This window comes from Pongo pygmaeus, chromosome 7, assembly GCF_028885625.2.
Source record: "Pongo pygmaeus isolate AG05252 chromosome 7, NHGRI_mPonPyg2-v2.0_pri, whole genome shotgun sequence".
NCBI lineage: Eukaryota > Metazoa > Chordata > Mammalia > Primates > Hominidae > Pongo > Pongo pygmaeus.
Window position 1 is genome coordinate 101,491,128 of NC_072380.2, and position 17,871 is coordinate 101,508,998.

Consider the following 17,871-nt stretch of genomic DNA (forward strand, 5'->3'; position numbering starts at 1 on the left):
TCTTACTCTTAAAATTAGTTACAGTCATAAAAGGAAAGCTAAAATTAAAAAATACATAATTAGTATAAATGGCCACTCTCACTTTTAATAGTGTTCAGGTTTTAACTAGGAGGCCAAAGCTTTTTAGAACCTATAGATTTCTTATTTCCTACAAACTCTGTGTGTCAATGTATAGCTAAAAATTACAGGGAAATGGCTATAGCAATCACATCAGGGAAATGTAATGGCTAAAATCTTCACAGATAGCTTCCAGTCACGCAAAGAAGGATGTGTTAAAAATCTAAATTCCTGAGAGAAACTGCTGCCTTATCCTTGAGGGTTCTAAAATGTACAATGAAGAATGAAAACTGACTATTGGATTTGGCAATGTGAAACCTTTGTTAAGAGTGGCAAAAACAGCCTCTGTTGAAGTAGAGAAAAAAGCCTGTCTAGACTTGATTCAAGAGAGAATGAGAGCAGAGACTTGAATAAAGCATAGATAAATTTTTCATATAAAACAAAGAGAGAGAAAAGGATCAGTAGCCATATAATTAGGTTGGGGAGACAGAGGGGCTTTTTTTTCTCTTAAGGAGGGAGAAACAAAAATATGTTATGTTGATGTGAATAATCCAATAGAAAGAGGATAACTGATAATTCAGGAAAGAAAAGGGAGAATTCCTAAAATAGGAAACCGAAATAAGTTTCAGCACACTAGTAGAAAGGTTGTCTTTGTCAGGAAAATGGAAATAGGACTCACATTAAAGATGTAAATGTAAGAATGACAGGACATAAAATCCTACAATAAAAAAGCCGAGTTTGCCAAACTTATGTGATCATGGTACAATTTTGTTGTACTACATTTTTCAGCCTCTCCCAGAATATGATTGTTCCATATTTCTAATCAATGTACTATCCAGTAATTACAACCATGAAATTGTTATGAGTCATTTCTACTTCTCTCAACATGTCAGTCAAGTCAATGCAAAGATCCAGTCACTACACACAACACACATACGTTGAAGACCTATATCCTTCACAAAAGTGTGGGCTAGTAATAATCTGTCAACTGACAAAGAAAATAATAAAAAGCATGCCTCCTTCAGCCTTAGTTTAGGTTGAAGTAAAAAACAGAACTGCTGGATAGCCCCAAGCTTGCTCCAACCACGTATAAGTTTGGCATTTAAATTTATATTACACTACATAACTCATACCACTGTGACACTTAGGAGAACCCACACAAAATCTGGCTTATTATCATGCTCCTTAGTAGAAGATGTGAAGATGAGGATTTATCTGCAAATGATTTATTAAGGAAACGCTCCCCAGAGAAATCAGTTAAACAACTAGGGGAAGTAAGACAAGAAAGAGTAAAAGCTCACTAAGCCTTCAATGTCAGGCAAAGACCCAGCTTCAGCTGCTCCTGTGTTTGCATCCTCCAGAGTGAAAATTATACTTCTGAGTTCATCCTACCTTAAGGCAAGTGAATTGAGCTTTTCTAATGTTGCACCAGTGAGTCATAGGTTACAATCCACTCAGGTGGGGACATAAACTTTTAGACAGTTTGACTCTCTGAGCCTGCAAAACAGAATTTTAAAAATGGTCCAAAGAGCATCATCTCAAGGAGAACAGAGGTATGTACCATAGAAGCAAAGCACACAGAAGATGGGAGATGAACAGCACACAGAAGATGGGAGATGAATACACACAATCTGTACAAGGGACCTGGAGACATCTAGGTGGAACACCAACATTTTCTAATATCCAAACCTTTCTGGAGAGTCTCTCCTCAAACCAGTTTGCACAAAAATGTCTTAAAAGCAAAATATTGAAGATGTGTTCAAGTGCAAGTTACAAATACATGAGCAAACAACTCACTATGAGTGAAAGTCAGCAGACACATCCTACGAATTTATTAAAGTAGACCTATGAATTAGAGGTATTTCTAACAATTGTCATAAAAAAGCATTTATTAGATGAAAAGAGAAAAAGACAATAGTATGTCTAGAAATGAAAACTATAAGAATTACACCTAGGTAAAACTCAATGAGTTAAAGAAGGATTGGACACAAATAAAGAGAAATGGTAAATCAGAAATAGATATGAGGAAATTTTCAAAATTGTAACACATAGAGAAAAAGAGATGGGAAAGAGAATCAGGGGCTTCCTAGTCAGAGTGGCAGCCCAATATATATATATTTAGACATTCTCCAAGGAGATGGTAGAATGGGAAAGAGACATTATTATAATAGTTGAGAATTACTCAGAATTTATTAAAGACATAAATCTTCAGATTCAACATAAATCCCAAGCTAGATTTAAAAAATAAACAACTGGATATCTTGTAAGGAAATAATAGCAGAATGGCAAAGACAATAAAATCTTAAACAGAGGAACCGCAAGTCAACTGAGAACAAAATTCTCAAAAATAAAACAGGAGCTAGGATATAATATAATAAAATTGTGGAAGCAATTTGTTTTTGCTAATTAGTGTATATTTTGCTGTCACATATGTGTACAAGCACAAACATTTGCATACACACACTTGTGCACAGACATGCACACATACTCTGACTCTAAAACTGTTAATAAGCTTTTCAATATATAAATTCTATATTTTGAGAAAACTTCTGGAAATAAAAATTAAACCTAGAAAATAAAAATTAAAAAACAGAAATCATTTAATACTATCTCATAATATATATTTGCCTTTAGAACAAACATGACCAAAGAAAGACCATCGTTTTTATTATTTGAAATATAAGTTACACAAAATCATATTCATATTTTCTAAAGTAGAAGCCTACCAGAGCTGAAAGGTGAAGTTCAAAAAATTGCGTGATTGCACACTTAACTGATTTTTAGAAATAAAGAACACATAGGTTAATTATAACTTGAAATTATAAAAACCTTTCCTTTTCAAAGTTAAAACTTCAAACTACTATGAAAAGTTTTATGTTTAATTATTACAAATAGAAATGTGAAGTACTGAAGTTATTGTGCTAGAGCTGAATTTTTAAATTGTCAAGTCACAATTAGCTCCAATTAAACACATGATTGTTATACAAAGAAAAAAATATTTTGTAGTTTTTTGTGGGAAATGGAGAGAGTATATTTCAGGATTATATATATATATAATGTGTACAAGTATATGCATACAAAATAATGTATGATATATAATATATAAATTATGTATAAGTATACATTATATATAAATACAAAATTATATATTGAAAATATATTCCTTTAAACAAAGACAAGCTTTGGGGAATTAAAAAGTAGCAGTAATTGAAATTTGGTGGAGCCAAGATGGCCAAATAGGAACAGCTCCGGTCTACAGCTCCCAGCGTGAGCCACGCAGAAGACGAAGGATTTCTGCATTTCCAATTGAGGTACTGGGTGCATCTCACTGGGGATTGTCAGACAGTGGGTGCAGGAGAGTGGGTGCAGTGCACTGAGCCTGACCCGAACCAGGGCGAGGCATCACCTCACCCGGGAAGTGCAAGGGGTCAGGGAACTCCCTTTCCTAGCCAAGGAAAGGGGTGACAGACAGCACCCGGAAAATATGGTCACTGCCACCCTAATACTGTGCTTTTCTGACAGTCTTAGCAAACGGCACACCAGGAGATTATATCCCGTGCCTAGCTCGGAGGGTCCTACACCCATGGAGCCTCGCTCATTGCTAGCAGAGCAGTCTGAGATCAAACTACCAGGTGACAGCGAGGCTGGGGTAAGGGTGGCCGCAATTGCCGAGGCTTGAGTAGGTAAACAAAGTGGCTGGGAAGCTCGAACTGGGTGGAGCCCGCTGCAGCTCAAGGAGGCCTGCCTGCCTCTGTAGACTCCACCTCTAGGGGCAGGGCATAGCCAAACAAAAGGCAGCAGAAACGTCAGCAGAATTAACTGTCCCCCTCTGACAGCTTTGAAGAGAGTAGTGGTTCTCCCAGCACGCAGCTTGAGATCTGAGAATGGACAGACTGCCTCCTCGAGCGGGTCCCTGACCCCCGAGTAGCCTAACTGGAAGGCACCCCCCAGTAGGGGCAGACCGACACCTCACACGGCCGGGCATTCCTCTGAGAGAAAACTTCCAGAGGAACGATCAGGCAGCAACATTTGCTGTTCACCAATATCCGCTGTTCTGCAGCCTCCGCTGCTGATACCCAGGCAAACAGGGTCTGGAGTGGAACTCCAGCAAACTCCAACAGACCTGCAGCTGAGGGTCCTGACTGTTAGAAGGAAAACTAACAAACAGAAAGGACGTCCACACCAAAACCCCATCTGTATGTCACCATCCTCAAAGACCAAAGGTAGATAAAACCACAAAGATGGGGAAAAAACAGAGCAGAAAAACTGGAAACTAAAAATCAGAGCACCTCTTCTCCTCCAAAGGAACGCAGATCCTCACCAGCAACAGAACAAAGCTGCATGGAGAATGACTTTGACAAGTTGAGAGAAGTCTTCAGACGATCAAACTACTCCAAGCTAAAGGAGGAAGTTCAAACCCATAGCTAAGAAGTTAAAAACCTTGAAAAAAAATTGGACGAATGGCTAACTAGAATAACCAATGCCGAGAAGGCCTTAAAGGACCCGATGGAGATGAAAAGCATGGCATGAGAACTACACGACAAATGCACAAGCATTAGTATCCAATTTGATCAACTGGAAGAAAGGGTATCAGTGATGGAAGATCAAATGAATGAAATGAAGCGAGAAGAGAAGTTTAGAGAAAAAAGAATAAAAAGAAATGAAAAAAGCCTCCAAGAAATATGGGACTATGTGAAAAGACCAAATCTATGTCTGATTGGTGTACCTGAAAGTGACGGGGAGAATGGAAACAAGTTGGAAAACACTCTGCAGGACATTATCCAGGAGAACTTCCCCAATCTAGCAAGGCACGCCAACATTCAAATTCAGGAAATACAGAGAACGCCACAAAGATACTCCTCAAGAAGAGCAACTCCAAGACACATAATTGTCAGATTCACCAAAGTTGAAATGAAGGAAAAAATGTTAAGGGCAGCCAGAGAGAAAGGTCGAGTTACCCACAAAGGGAAGCCCATCAGACTAACAGCTGATTTCTTGGCAGAAACTCTACAAGCCAGAAGACAGTGGGGGCCAATATTCAACATTCTTAAAGAAAAGAATTTTCAACCCTGAATTTCATATCCAGCCAAACTAAGCTTCATAAATGAAGGAGAAATAAAATACTTTACAGGCAAGCAAATGCTGAGAGATTTTGTCACCACCAGGCCTGTCCTACAAGAGCTCCTGAAGGAAGCACTAAACATGGAAAGGAAGAATGGGTACCAGCCACTGCAAAAACATGCCAAATTGTAAAGACCATCGAGACTAGGAAGAAACTACATCAACTAACGAGCAAAATAACCAGCTAACATCATAATGACAGGATCAGATTCACACATATAATATTAACCTTAAATGTAAACGGGCTAAATGCTCCAATTAAAAGACACAGACTGGCAAATTGGATAGAGTCAAGACCCATCAGTGCACTGTATTCAGGAAACCTATCTCACTTGCAGAGACACACATAGGCTCAAAATAAAGGGATGGGGGAAGATCTACCAAGTAAATGGAAAGCAAAAAAGGCAGGGGTTCCAATCCTAATCTCTGATAAACAGACTTTAAACCAACAAGGATCAAAAGAGACAAAGAAGGCCATTACATAATGGTAAAGGGATCAATTCAATAAGAAGAGCTAACTATCCTAAATATATATGCACCCAATACAGGAGCACCCAGATTCATAAAGCAAGTCCTAAGAGACCTACAAAGAGACTTAGACTCCCACACAATAATAATGGGAGACTTTAACACCCCACTGTCAACATTAGACAGATCAATGAGACAGAAAGTTAACAAGGATACCCAGGAATTGAACTCAGCTCTGCACCAAGCAGAACTAGTAGACATCTACAGAACTCTCCACCCCAAATCAACAGAATATACATTCTTAGCACCACACCACACCTATTCCAAAATTGACCACATGGTTGGAAGTAAAGCACTCCTCAGCAAATATAAAAGAACAGAAATTACAACAAACTGTCTCTCAGACCACAGTGCAATCAAACTAGAACTCAGGATTAAGAAACTCACTCAAAACTGCTTGACTACATGGAAACTGAACAACCTGCTCCTGAATGACTACTGGGTACATAACGAAATGAAGGCAGACATAAAGATGTTCTTTGAAACCAATGAGAACAAAGACACAACATACCAGAATCTCTGGGACACATTCAAAGCAGTGTGTAGAGGGAAATTTATAGCACTAAATACCCACAAGAGAAAGCAGGAAAGATCTAAAATTGACACCGTAACTTCACAATTAAAAGAACTGGAGGAGCAAGAGCAAACACATTCAAAAGCTAGCAGAAGGCAAGAAACAACTAAGATCAGAGCAAAACTAAAGGAAATAGAGACACAAAAAACCCTTCAAAAAAATCAATGAATCCAGGAGCTGGTTTTTTGAAAAGATCAACAAAATTGATAGACCGCTAGCAAGAATAATAAAGAAGAAAAGAGAGAAGAATCAATAGACGCAATAAAAAATGACAAAGGGGATATCACCACTGATCCCACAGGAATAAAAACTACCATCAGAGAATACTATAAACACCTCTTTGCAAATAAACTAGAAAATCTGGAAGAAATGGATAAATTCCTCGACACGTACACTCTCCCAAGACTAAACCAGGAAGAAGTTGAATCTCTGAATAGACCAATAACAGGCTCTGAAATTGGGGCAATAATTAATAGTTTACCAACCAAAAAAAGTCCAGGACCAGATGGATTCACAGCCGAATTCTACCAGAGGTACAAGGAGGAGCTGGTACTATTCGTTCTGAAATGATTCCAATCAATAGAAAAAGAGGGAATCCTCCCTAACTCATTTTATGAGGCCAGCATCATCCTGATGCCAAAGCTGGGCAGAGACACAACCAAAAGAGAATTTTAGACCAATATCCATGATGAACATCGATGCAAAAATCCTCAATAAAATACTGGCAAACCGAATCCAGCAGCACATCAAAAAGCTTATCCACCATGATCAAGTGGGCTTCATCCCTGGGATGCAAGGCTGGTTCAACATATGCAAATCAATAAATGTAATCCAGCATATAAACAGAACCAATGACAAAAATCGCATGATTATCTCAATAGATGCAGAAAAGGCCTTTGACAAAATTCAACAATGCTTCATGCTAAAAACGCTCAATCAATTAGGTATTAATGGGACGTATCTCAAAATAATAAGAGCTATTTATGACAAACCCACAGCCAGTATCATACTGAATGGGCAAAAACTGGAAGCATTCCCTTTGAAAACTGCCACAAGACAGGGATGCCCTCTCTCACCACTCCTATTCAACATAGTGTTGGAAGTTCTGGCCAGGGCAATTAGGCAGGAGAAAGAAATAAAGGGTATTCAATAGGAAAAGAGGAAGTCAAATTGTCCCTGTTTGCAGATGACATGATTGTATATGTAGAAAACCTGATCGTCTCAGCCCAAAATCTCCGTAAGCTGATAAGCAACTTCAGCAAAGTCTCAGGATACAAAATCAATGTACAAAAATCACAAGCATTCTTATACACCAATAACAGATGAACAGAGAGCCAAATCATGAGTGAACTCCCATTCACAATTGCTTCAAAGAGAATAAAATAGCTACGAATCCAACTTACAAGGGATGTGAAGGACCTCTTCAAGGAGAACTACAAACCACTGCTCAATAAAATAAGAGGATACAAACAAATGGAAGAACATTCCATGCTCATGGGTAGGAAGAATCAATATTGTGAAAATGTCCATACTGCCCAAGATAATTGAGAGACTCAATGCCATCCCCATCAAGCTACCAATGACTTTCTTCACAGAATTGGAAAAAACTACTTTAAAGTTCATATGGAACTAAAAAAGAGCCCACATTGCCAAGTCAATCCTAAGCCAAAAGAACAAAGCTGGAGGCATCACGCTACCTGACTTCAAACTATACTACAAGCCTACAGTAACCAAAACAGCATGGTACTGGTACCAAAACAGAGATATAGACCAAGGTAACACAACAGAGCCCTCAGAAATAATGCCACACATCTGCAACTATATGATCTTTGACAAACCTGACAAAAACAAGAAATGGGGGAATGATTCCCTATTTAATAAATGGTGCTGGGAAAACGGGCTAGCCATATGTAGAAAGCTGAAACTGGATCCCTTCCTTACTCCTTATACAAAAAATAATTGAAGATGGATTAAAGGCTTAAATGTTAGACCTAAAACCATAAAAACCCTAGAAGAAAACCTAGGCAATACCATTCAGGACACAGGCATGGGCAAGGACTTCATGTCTAAAACACAAAAGCAATGGCAACAAAAGCCAAAATTGACAAATGGGATCTAATTAAACTAAAGAGCTTCTGCACAGCAAAAGAAACTACCATCAGAGTGAACAAGCAACCTACAAAATGGGAGAAAATTTTTGCAATCTACTCATCTGACAAAGGGCTAATATCCAGAATCTACAATGAACTCAAACAAATTTACAAGAAGAAACCAAACAACCCCATCAAAAAGTGGGCAAAGGATATGAACAGACACTTCTCAAAAGAAGACATTAATGCAGCCAAAAAACACATGAAAAAATTCTCATCATCACTGGCCATCAGAGAAATGCAAATCAAAACCACAATGAGATACCATCTCACACCAGTTAGAATGGCGATTATTAAAAAGTCAGGAAACAACAGGTGTGGAGAAATAGGAACACTTTTACACTGTTGGTGGCACTGTAAACTATTTCAACCATTGTGGAAGTCAGTGTGGTGATTCCTCAAGGATCTAGAACTAGAAATACCATTTGACCCAGCCATCCCATTACTGGGTATATACCCAAAGGATTATAAATCATGCTGCTATAAAGACACATGCACACATATGTTTATTGCGGCACTATTCACAATAGCAAAGACTTGGAACCAACCCAAATGTCCAACAATGATAGACTGGATTAAGAAAATGTGGCACATATACACCATGGAATACTATGCAGCCATAAAAAATGATGAGTTCATGTCCTTTGTAGGGACTTGGATGAAGCTGGAAACCATCATTCTCTGCAAACTATCATAAGGACAAAAAACCAAATACCACATGTTCTCACTCATAGGTGGGAATTGAACAATGAGAACACTTGGACACAGGAAGGGGAACATCACACAGCTGGGCCTGTTTTGGGGTAGGGGGAGGGGAGAGGAATAGCATTAGGAGATATACCTAATGTTAAATGACCAGTTAATGGGTGCAGCACACCAACATGGCACATGTATACATATGTAACAAACCTGCATGTTGTGCACATGTACCCTAAAACTTAAAGTATTAAAAAAAAAGCTTAAAAATAAATTAACAGTAATTACTAGGTGTGAGTGGCTATTAATCCCTTTCCTTTCGTCCAATAGCATTTCAATTTCCTTCGTTATCCATAATAATAGCAAAACTACATAGCAAGTAAATAGCTGGATAATAATTTCTCAATCTGACAGAGAATGTAATAAACTTTTTTTTTAAGGTGGGTTCTCACTGTCACCCAGGTTGGAGTGCAGTGACAATATCAGCTCACTATAGCCTCCACTTCCCAGGCTCAAGCTATTCTGCCTCAGCCTTCCGAGTAGCTGAGATTACAGGTGTGTGCCACCAAGCGCAACTAATTTTTGTATTTTTAGTATAGAAAGGGTTTCACCATGTTATCCAGACTGGTTTTGAACTGCTGACCCCAAGTGATCTGCCCACCTCAGCCTCCCAAAGTGCAGGGATTACAGGCATGAACCACTGTGCCTAACCTGTAATAAACTTTTTAATAGTATTTTGTGAAAAATGACATTACAATAGTGATGCTAAAACTTCACTGCCTCTTTATTTTCATGAATATTTTCAGGTTGAAAACAAACACAATTCAAGATATTAGTATTGAATTCTTCCAGATTCCCTATCTCTGCACCCCTTACTCTAGAGTAGAAATTATTTAATCCCATCCTCTGGCTTATCTTGTTTTCTGGCCTGCAAACCCATATTAACCTGAGACAGCAAATACTGGACATAATTACAACTTCAGATGAGTGGGCTCAACTTCCATTCCTAGCTCAATTAGAATCTGATCTCCTCACATGATTATAGTTGGGCCAGTATCTCACCTCAAACCCCAGTTCTAATATTTGATTTTCACTGCTTTTCCCACCGCCAGTCCTAAAGATAGACTTTATCAGACTTATTCCGATCCTAAAGAGAAATCCTGCATTGGTTGATGATGAATATCTCCTTTGCATCAACTATTTTGTATAAAAATCTCACATGGTCATTGGAACAGTCTGTTACATTTGCTTATTTATACAGACCAATTCTCCCTCTATACTACTAGCCTTTCTAGCAGAGAAATTCTATTTTATCCATTTCTCTATCCCATTTACCTAGGAGTGTTTGACTCATAGTAGGTTCTCCAATAAAAATTGTTGAATGAATGAAAGAATGTATACTAAACTTCTACAGTATGAAAAATAAATAAGTAGTAATTTCAGACTACTTTGATGTCAAAGTGATTGCTGTTTGACTTACCCTGCCTTCTTACATTTTGACTTTCAGATACTGAGTATTGAATTCAGTTCTACCATGGTGTTACTTCATTGGGCCTCTTCGTTAACTGATATCTAAGGAGGCCACCTACTCTTAATGCACCCCAGGATACTATTTAGTACAGCTGAAAATATCACTTTTCAAGAGGAGCTAGTTCATGATATTCAAACATACCTGAGAAAGTGTTCAGGAAAGAACTAGAGAAGGGCTTATTTCATAATAAGGAATAAGGAATTTGACTTATTAAGTCAAATTATGCCCCTGGCTGAGGAAAATAGAGATTTGGAATAATGGGTAATTAATAGGGACCAGTTAGACAGAGGAAGGTTTATATATCAGTTTTATATATCCTTGTAAGAGAAATGTTCAATTTCTAGTTATAAAGATAAAATAAGCATTATTAAGCTATTGAAAATGAAAGAATAGTATTGATTGTATTAATTAGCATTTATTAATCACTTAACTGGCACAATGCACAACTCCAAACACTTTATGTGGGTTAACTCAAACATCACAGAAAACCTAAACAGGTAGGTCCTTTATTCACTTAGCAAGTGGGGGAAATGAATTTTCAAATCAGTTAGTGGTTAAATTGTGAATAATTAAGACTGTCCACCAAATGAGAGTTGAACAACTGACTTATACATAGAATGACTCTTTGAGGGAAGACTGCTGCATTGTAAATAATTTGATTGTTTAACTCATGAGCTCATCTAAAACATAGCTCTGAGAGGTAAGGACTGAAACCTGGAACAGCTAGCTCATCATTGCATCCCATGAGGTCCAGTAGGGTACCTGGGGTGAAGTGCTTGCTGCTCAACTAATCTCTATTTGTGAGTGAATGAACAAGTGTATATCTGATATTGGTGCTTTTGTTGCTGGGATATCAGAGGTTAGATATATAGTAATTACAGAAAATCAGAATTGAAGAATCACAGCAATTAATTAGAAAGCTTTCTCATTGATTCAAATCCAAAACATAGCAAAGGGTAGTGGATTTAAGGAATGGCCTTTAGTGAAATGTCAGGTGCTAATATGACTTCCTAAGGATAATCATAAAGCATGAACTAAATAATTTTGGAAATGATTCTTCTTTTAATATTCAAAGTTTCAAAGAATCTTTACATACATAGATGTGTAAGTGCCATTTCTACTTGAAATATATCAGCTAACAAAAGGTTGGAATTGGTTAATATATCTCATATCTGGTTATATCCTTGGAAAGCTGTTTTGGCTAAAATTCAGAATCATAATTTTCTTGTTTACATTGATTAGATTTCTAAATTTACTTAAGTTTACCACTTCTGCTGTTATTATTTTTAAATTTAAATTAGTTATTTATTTAATGATAGCATTTACCATTCTCTCCAAATGTACTTTCTGGGAATATGTGTGAACTAAAACTCAGGATTACTATTGGTTTCACTCAGGGTGCTCAGTTTCTCTAATCTTGTTCTGTGTGTGCTCTAAATACTCAGCCCAGGCCTTGTAGTACTAATATTCAAAACCTGACATATCATAGTGAAGGCCTAACTTGAAACAGAATCTCTAATCATGCTCAAGCTGCCACAGATTAAAACAAACAAATTTCAACATTTGTCAGACTTTGGCTTAGAAATACAAGCGGTTAATAAAAGACCATTATCTGATAAAGAAATTTGATGTAAGCAACAGAGAAAGCAGTATTAACACAGAAAACTTAAGACTACTAAGCTCTTTGTTAACAGTTATTAGTACAGTGTGAAGTAGTCTGTCAAAAATAAGGTTTTGTTATCACTAAACCTTTCTGAACAGAATTTAAAGAATAGATATATTTTGAAATTGAACGAAGTTGCAAATACAATTCAGAAATAGGGAAGAAGTTTTACAGATAATATTTCAAAAAACAACTGTTTGGGTGAATTAAATTAAATAAACTTTCTTTACTAGTAAACCTGTTGTAGAAAGCTATCTTATATAACTAAAGGGTAAGTCTATTCAGTTCTCTTTCTATTCACTACATTATAAATTACTATTGCATCAACAAAATATGACTGGCTTCATATTAATGTAATTATATTATTGGACAGTTTCTTAGCCATAAAGAAAATTTAGTTTTTTTCTTTATCTTCTACCTAATCATATCAGTCTCTTTCTAATGTCCCTCCAAACCCCATTCATGTGGCATGAATATGAAGGTAAAATAAATACAGAAAGAAAAGGAAGCCTGAGAAAACCAAGCCAGAAACTTTGGAATAAAAATATAAATAAATAATCTAAAACTGAGGCATAAGAAGAATAATCTCTCCAAAGAAATTCATCTGATCAACAAGTTTCACCTCTTGAAGACAGGAATGAAAATAGCAAATGAGTGAGGATATATCAGAATTCAAGCTGAAGAAGAGAAAATGACATCATTAATCAAAGTACAAATAATCATGGTAAAAATGCAAATGCAAATATAGTTACTTACATGCTTGATATAACAGAAGAGAAAGAACAAGTGTGATTCTTATATTCCGGAGTGAATTAATTGGCACAGAGCAACAATTCATTATCCTCAGCTTTATACTAAAATTATGCCTTTTAGCAAATTCTAAGATTAGGACATCAAAGACAAAACACAAAACAATACCAACACTCTGAGTTAAATCTACGGTTGAAAGAATATCTATTTATTGTCTCTACTGTGGGTCAAACATAGGGTTTTATAAACTCAATGTTATGTAATCTTTTCAAAAACCTTATGAAGTCGAAATTGTTTTTCAATTTACAAATAGAGGATATTGGAACTCATGCTATTTAATATTAGTAAGGACATGCCAAGAAAACTGATAAAATATGATGGATGGTGTTTCTAGTCAATAAGATAGAGATCACCGAAAGAGACTAATTTTGTGCGGCAAGATCATCCAAAGTGAGTGAACTTAATTTAGACCAAACTAATCATTGATCTAAATGAAAAGTTATGCTTCACACAATGATATGTAAATGAACCTTCAGCAGTTCAATGTATTTGTCATCTTTAGGCACAGTCTTGTAAAATTAGGTAACAACTTTTGACATAGATATTGATGATTCATCAGCAGATTTGTGTCTCTCATTTTTATGCGGTCTTCAATGCTTCTCTGATGATGCAGATGGTAAATGTCAAAGATTACGTGCAAGTGGCACATTCAACATGAAATATCTTGAGAAAGCAAAATTCAGTAGTTATTTTTCATTTAACATGCACTTTATTTTTGAACTGATTAGTGTCGAAAACTTTATGGCAAAATGAAACAAAATAGCTGTTAAAAGCAAAATAGTTATGAATTTATACCATGCAATAAGTAAATAGTAAGGGCACAAACACTATCTTCTATAAATATGCAGTGAAATATTTCCTGCACAAATTTCACATATGCCTAACCTATAATGTCCTGTTTCCAATGGACCTCATTGACTGGTGTGCCATTTTTCTTTCTGCAACTCAAGCTGTGAGTCATGACCCAACTAACTGGTCTATCAAGTGGGCTTTCTGGAAAATGTCTTTGACTCTTCTTACTCAGGTTTTATTGCCCTTTGTTTTCATTAGAGACAGGTTGTATGCTCTTATTGAAAAATAGGGTTAAACTCTTATGCCTGGAACCAGCTGGGGAAAACAGAGACAGATAGTTGTTGGTCATTATTCAAATATAAACACATATCAACGTGAAAATAGTTTACTCTACGTGTCCCTACACTATTAGGGGAGACTGTGCCAGAAGCTAGAAGGACAAAGTGGAGGTGTACCAACCCAACCTGGCATATTTTATTGCAACTATTAACAATCGATTTTATTTTATTTAACTATTGGTAAAATTATCATTGCAACTATTAATAATACTTTTATTTTTAAGAAAGAAAATATTTGGAATAAATGCTAATCAGATAAATGACAAGGATACTTTGGAATAAACTAGGTATACTACACATAGATACACATACAAGTATGTGTACCCACGTGTGCATGCACACTAGATGCACACACATATATTGACATCCTCATATAAACATTATGAAAAAGTACTTTTAAGAGAGTGGTTCTTAACATGTGACCTGTGGAAGCCAGAGTCACCATAGCTAGGTTTCCATGAATATCCTAAAATTGTATGCAAAACTAGATGTGTTGAAAATGTGTATGCACATAGACATTTTTCTGAGGAAAAGTGTAAAAGTGTGCATCAGATTTTCAAAGAGGTCTAAGACTTCAAAAAGATTAATAACCACTATTCTAAGAGGTCATAAAAAGTTAAAGACTTATTTTTGTCAGTAGTGAAAACAAACAAAAAAAAGTATCAGAAAAGGAAAAAAATTAAACAGAAATCATTGCCCAAGAAATGAAATTTACTTGCCTTAGCCATGATATAAATAAGTTTACTTTTCAAACATTGAGCCAATGTCTACTGAATGCTCCATTCTATATTGTTTATATTAATCTTGAAAGAAGGAACACCTGCCCTCACAACTGGAGATTCCTTACAAAAGCTAGTATTGAGCCATCATTGCTACACATTTTGTTATATATGTTTGTTATTTAAACACTGTCTTACATATTTCTTGCTAGCCTGACTATAAGCTCCCTTGAATAAGATCCATGCCTTTTGGATCTCCTGTACCAATCATGATAGATTTGTCTTCGATAAATACCAGTCAGTGTGAAATAACATTTTTATTTGATGGAGAGATTAAAATGGTATCTATTTAATAGGCTTGCATTAAGACAGTCTAATCCTAACAAAGTTGCCACATCATATGCAATTAAAATAAAGCTTCAAATATGTGAATAAGTGTATATCACAATAAGTAATAAGTAAGATTATTTAAAAACAAGAAAGCTCAAACTACACAAAGTCCTTTTTGTGAAGGGCAAGTCCTTGACTTATCAAGCTTCCTGATGACAGTAACAAAGTATGACTCTGCTTCAACAACAAAGAGTAACATTTGGAGAAAAAAACTTTTCTTGCAGTTCAATGAACCGAAAATCAGAATAAAATTATCCCAGGTAGTAGAAAGTTTCTGCAGAATTTTACTTTTTCTAACTTCAACTATCTTAAAGGTTTATTTATGGTTATTATTTTAATCTACATACTGTTACAAATATCTTCTTTACTGGCAACTTATGTTTTTGTATTTAACCTAGTTTCTGGTTTATTTAGCACCTTGAATGATGCAGAGATCAAGTACCTGGCAATTTTAGCTTGCGGAACAAAAATTATGAATGCAAAGGCAGCAAATAAAGAAAGTAATGAAATTAAGAGAAACTCAATTGAAAAATTTATCTTCCAAACTCTTCAGAAAAAAATGATAAAAAAGTAAACAATAAAATAGAAGTAAAAATCGTAAAATCATCAGCAGTGAAACTGAGGTGAGCTACATAATATAACCACAAATTTCAAATAATGCAAATAACATAAGATCAAAGGAAGATATCATTAAAAACAAATAACAACAACAACTTTCTTTTCTAAAGAAAGCAGTGTAAGACAAGTGGAGTAAATAAAGGACATTCTAGCAAAGCACCACGAAAACCTCAACTGCAGGAATGAGAAAGAAGGCAACCATAAACCAGGAGGGGTTTATTAATAGAGGTAGAAGAACAAGCATAGGTAACAATAAACCGAAATTATATGGTAATGATTCCTTTTTATTCTAATCAAGCTTTTCAAAATCAATGTGGCTTATTCCAGCATAAAGAAACAGTTCCTAAACCACAGCAAAACGCTATTGATTGAAGAGGAAAAGGCTTTCAGGTAAAGCACTCAATCATCTTCATTGCAGTGGCTGGGGTAGAAAGACAAAGTGGAAGCCTCCTTTTTAACATTTTCTGAAAGGCTACAAGTGATGACATATGTCCCTGAAATATGAGAAAAGAGAAATCCTGCCCTTTCTCTCCACATCATAGAATATGAAGATTCTACAACATAAATGGGAGAGAAAAATGACATGCAAAAAGATAGTTGAAGAATGCTTATTTTTGATAAAGCACAATTCCTGACACAAAAACTGAACACTACATATAAAATAAACTATGTACTACTTTCTCTTATGAACATATATTTTACTATATAAATTTGGAAGCTTCTGTGAAATGGAAGTTACCATAAACATAGGCATGAGTATGGAAGAAAATATTTATTTCCCATTTAATTGGGAGAAAATATACATGTGTAGTATATAAAGAGTTTCTAGAGATTGCAAGCAGAAAATATGTGCATAGCCAAAAATATATAAAAATGCTCAACCTCATTAATAATTAGTGAATAGAAAATAAAACAATAAATTATTATGTTTGCTCTAAGTCTAGTGTTAGCAATGGTGCCAAAATACTGTTGGTGAGATTACAAAATAGCAATAATTTTTAGCTACAACTATCAATTTATTACTATATCTTTTGACCCAATAATTATTTTTCTAAGACTTTACTTTAGAAAAAAATTTGCAAGCTGTGTGCAGTGGCACACACTCTTAATCCCAGCTACTCTGGAGGCTGAGAGAGGAAGATCTCTTGAGCCCAATAGTTGGAGGTCTCAGTGAGTGATAATTGGGCCACTGCACTCCAGCCTGGGTGACAGAGTAAGATCCTATCTCTATTAAAAAACAACAATGACAACAAAAAGAGAGAAAACAGTTGCAGATAGCACAAATTTACTTGTATTTAGTTGTTTATTTTTGCTGTTGTCTGAAAATTAAAGAAAAAAATCCCATATGGCACTAAATATGAGTAGTTTAATAAATTATGATATATCCATATATCAGAAACGTATGCAGTGATTTAAGAAATGCAGTAAAGATGTATAAATTGTTATAAAAATATATCCAAGGTATACTCTCAGGTTAACAAAAAAAGGCAAGAATAAATAAGGTATAATCCCATTCTTGTTAAAAACAATACAAAAATTAAAAAAATACCCAAATACACACACATATGTATGTGTGTGTGTTTAAAGAGAGGTCTGGAAATATGCAAAGAATGTTATCAATAATTGTTTGTGTAGAGTAGTTCAAAGAGAGCTCCACTTTCTGTTTCACATATGTTTCTATCGTTTAATGATTTATAATGACCATGAACTCATGTATTACTGAATAACTGATGAAAGGTTTAAGACATTAGCATAATTGTGAAATGTCTAGGAATACATTTTACAAGATATTTGGAGAAACTTTACAAGAAAAATGTGACTGAGAGACATAAAACAAAGTGTGAATTAATGAAGAGACATACTATGTTCTTGGACAGGAATGTT